Genomic DNA, 4,455 nt, shown 5'->3' with positions numbered 1-4,455 from the left:
TAAATCGACAAATTTTAATAAATCAAACCAAGAAATCCTCGTTTCATAAATAAATTACGCTATTTCAGTCATTTATGAGCAACAAACTTTCTCTAATTGACGAATTTTGTCAAAACAGGCCCAAAAATAATCGTTTTTGGTATTTCACTACGATTTAGCACCGTTTTTTGCCAGAATTTTACAAATTTTGTCAAAACCAGGCCAAAATCTTCGTTTTACAGTATTTTTGAACGATTTAGTATATTTAGTATGTTTTAGGACCAGAAATTTTCTTAAATTTAGAATATTGTCAAAACAAGGCCAAGAATCTTTGCTTGTTAAACAATTAACAAGTTTTTGTACCAAAAACTTTTTTAAATTGGCAGATTTTGCAAAAACAAGTCACAAAATGGTTGTTATTAATCTGAATTTTGATATTTCATTAATTTCTAAGCGATTTAGCACGTTTTTTGAGCTAGAAACTTATTTACATCGACATTTTTTTTTACGCTATTTCTTACTTTTTTCGGAGTTTTTAATATTTTGCATCCTTTTTTTTTGTTTATTTTATACAAATTTTGGAATTTTCAATCACTTGGTAATGGCTTTTTAAAAGTATAATTTATTAAATAATAAATTATAATAATAGATTAAATTAAATCATTTTATATAAAATTTTTGATCACTTAATAATGTTTTTTTAAAGGTAAGTTCAATTCATTAAATCGACAAATTTTAATGAAACAAACCAAAAAATCGTCGTTTCAAAAGTGAATTACGCTATTTTAGTGATTTATGAGCACGTTTTTAAGCTAAAAACTTTCTCAAGTTGACAAATTTTGTCTGGAATTTTCTCAAAACTGTCCCAAAAATAATAGCTTTTATGTGCATTTTGCTATTTCAACACGATTTAGCACCGTTTTTTTGTCAGGATTTTACAAATTTTGCCAAAACCAGACCAAAATTCTTGTTTTAAATTTAATTTATAGTATTTTTGAACGATTTAGTATAGATATTTAGTATGTTTTAGAGCCAGAAATTTTCTTAAATTTAGAATTTTGTCAAAACAAGACCAAGAATCTTTGTTTTAAATAATTAACAAGTTTTTGAACCAGAAGCTTTCTTAAATTGGTAGATTTTGCAAAAACGAGTCGCAAAATCGTTGTTATTAATCTGAATTTTGCTGTTTCGTTAATTTCTAAGCGATTTAGCACGTTTTTTGAGCCAGAAATTTCCTAAATTGACAAATTTTGTCAGAGAAAGACAAAAAATTTGCGTTGTAAATCCTAATTACACTATTTCTGAACGATTTAGCAAGTTTTTAAGCCAAAAATTCACTTAAATTAAAAAAATTTGTCGAAATGATGCAAAAACTTATCAATTACGCCATTTCTAAACCATTTTATCGACGGAATTTAATAAAAATCTTAAAACTGTTGTTTCATAACTAAATTACGTCATTTTTTTAAGCTAAAAACTTTCTTAAGTCCAAAACCAAGTCAAAATCCTTGTTTTGAATCTGAATTACAGTATTTCTGAACGATTTGGCATATTTATTATTATGTTTTTGAACCAGAAACTTTCTTAAATTGGTAGATTTTGCGAAAACAAGTCTCAAAATAATTGCTTTTAATTTGCATTTTGCTCTTTCATCCATTTCTAAGCAATTTTGCACGTCTTTTGAGCCAGAAACTTATTTAAATCGACGAATTTTATAAAAGGAAGACAAAAAATTATCCGTTTAAATCTAAATTACGCTATTTTTGAACAATTTAGCAAGTTTTCAGGCCACAAACCTACTGAGATTGAAAAATTTTGCCAAAATAATGCAAAAAATCATCAATGACTCGATTTTTATTTGACTCGTTTTGGAGCCATAAATTTAACAAATTCTGCCGAAACAAGAGAAAATGTTTTTTGAGCCACAAACTCGTTAAATAGCCTAATTTTTATTCGTTGTTTGAATTGAAATGATATACTATTTAAGAAGATTCCAGTGGCGAAACTATGAGGATTTTTGGGCTTTCCATATGCTAGAGGGAAATCACTTGTGGTTTTCCTAACTCTAGAGTGTTTTAGTATGAACTTTCCTAATTATCTCTCTGTTGTCGAGTTGGTGAAGACTAAATTATCTTCAATAAAATTCGCATCACATGACGACTGAATTACAAGTTAGGGTTGCAATATTACAAAGAGCAGCTTGCATCAATCACAACTGAGCAATAAAAAGACTAATAATGCGCCTTTTCTCCCATTTTAAAAGTAATTACATGTTTTAACGTTTATGACAGTCGTTAGTCAGCGTGAGGACATTTCTGTTGCAATTATTCCAAGTTAGTTTAAAGGAATTGTCAATAACTAAACTCTGGAAAGTTCTCTTTTTAAAAAAAAGCTTTTGTTTGTGGGAGTTATGGTGGGCATTCCTTGAAACTCTCCTGGGACTACTTTCCGTGCTTAGCTCTAATGAATATAAATTGCCGAAAAGTCCAGATGTTTGCCAAGTTAAGCAATGTTGAGAAAACCAATAAGAAAATGTAAACAAGGAGTTTTAATCATGTCCCGCCTTTCTCGACAAAGCACGTCGAAAACATAAAGATGACTTAAAAAAAGATCACAAACATTTCGAAAAGCCTAAAATTATATAACATTTTGTTGCAATGCCCCACAATTTGAGGAACTTTTTGATAACAATAAAAAATTTATTGTGGTTTCAACTCATGTTATAATTAGGGTAAATTCTACACATCAGAATATGCAGAATATACCTTTAAATATTAAAATCCATGACAAACATAAAAAAATATGGTGTTTTTTTTTTTAGAAATAATTGCATTTCTGAATGACAAACAAACAAAAACACTTGAAAATGCAAAAATTATAATGGTTTTTATTTAATTTGTCCGATTAAGCAAAATTTTCGAGTAAACACGAGTTTAGTCAAAATAATCATTTTCGGATTTTTCAGCCCAGTTAAAAAAATATTATAACTAAGTTTTTAGGTTAAAAATATATTCAAATGTTAAATGTTTTTATTTCTTAAATGCTAACCCATCATAAAACCTTTTTGCTCCTGAAAATTATAAGTATAATTATATAATTATAATATGAGGATTACAACTGTCTACTTTATATTTAATTTTTTCAAGAAATTTTTTTAAATTGCAATTTTGACAAAAAAAATCGCTTAACTTAAAAACAAAACAAAATTTCGATCACATTTTTATATTAATTGTTATTTTCTGAAGGTAGATGATTAAAAAAACCGCTTGGTTTCATACTTTATATTTATCCTGTATGTAAATTTTAATCGAATTTGTACTTTTTTGGTCAAACAACGTACAAAAATGCTTCAAAAAAGCAACAACAATGTCATCTTTAACGAAATAATTGCATTTATGAATAATAAACAAACAAAAATACTTGAAAGTGCAAAAATTGTAATGTTTTCGATGATAGACGAACAAAAATACTTGAAAATGCATAAATTGCAATGTTTTTGATTTAATTTGACCGATTAGAGAAAATCTTTAGATTTTAAATGTATTTAAACGTATAAAAAAAGTAACAAGAACAATATTTTCAGCCTTTTTTTTGGTAGTGTTTTAGATTATTTGTGATGAAATAAGTGCGTTTCTGGATGTAAAATGTACAAAAACGCAAAAGTAATGTCATTTTGACGAAATAATTTTATCACAAACGAAGAAAAACACTTGAAAATGCAAGAACTGAAAATTCGTACATTTAAGAAAATTTTTTGTTCAAGGATTTCGGCCTTGTTTTAGCAGAAAAATCAATTTTTGTTTTCCTTTGGCGAAATTAGGCGATTTAAATAAGTTTCTGGCTTAAAAAACGTGCTAAATCGCTTAGAAATAGATGCAATAGTAAAATGCACATAAAACACATAAAAACAATTATTGTTAGGCTTGTTTTTAGAAAATTCGTCAACTTAAGAAAGTTTTTATAATTCCAGGTCATGCACTTGTTAAGTATTTATTAATTTTTTATAATGTTTTAGCAAATCTAAATTTTTTTTATTTAAAATTGGAAAAATGTAAAAAGCACCAAAAACAGTTAAATTAGTAATTTGTTAGTTTGATTTAAAAAAATATCGCAAAAAACTAAGTTTCCAGCCTGAAAACGTAGAAAATACGAACAAAACAAAGTTGAGTTGAGTTAGTTTCCACTTTTGGAATAATTTCTCCGACCTTTTTGTCTCTAAAGCTGCACCCTTGGCAAGCTTCAAGCTTCGTGGGTGTAAAATGATAAACGACGTACCTGAAACTTTTTCTTCCAGCAGAATTGAGTAATTTTTCCCGTCATTGTTGGCAAAAACAGCCGATCTAACGATCCGTTTCTTGCTCTAATAAAGACCGATTCGACCTAACGAGCCTCCTTATATCGAGTACAAGATTTCGGCGTGGCCGTTGCAGGATTAATCTTTAGAAATACCGTAATGTAGCGTCGTTTTTGCAGGAT

This window comes from Tribolium madens, unplaced genomic scaffold, assembly GCF_015345945.1.
Source record: "Tribolium madens isolate multiple individuals breed KSU strain unplaced genomic scaffold, Tmad_KSU_1.1 Scaffold_3;HRSCAF=73;Tcas5.2_LG2, whole genome shotgun sequence".
NCBI classification, from domain to species: Eukaryota; Metazoa; Arthropoda; class Insecta; order Coleoptera; family Tenebrionidae; genus Tribolium; species Tribolium madens.
The sequence above is the reverse complement of the archived record's forward strand: the minus strand, read 5'-3'. Positions refer to the sequence as shown.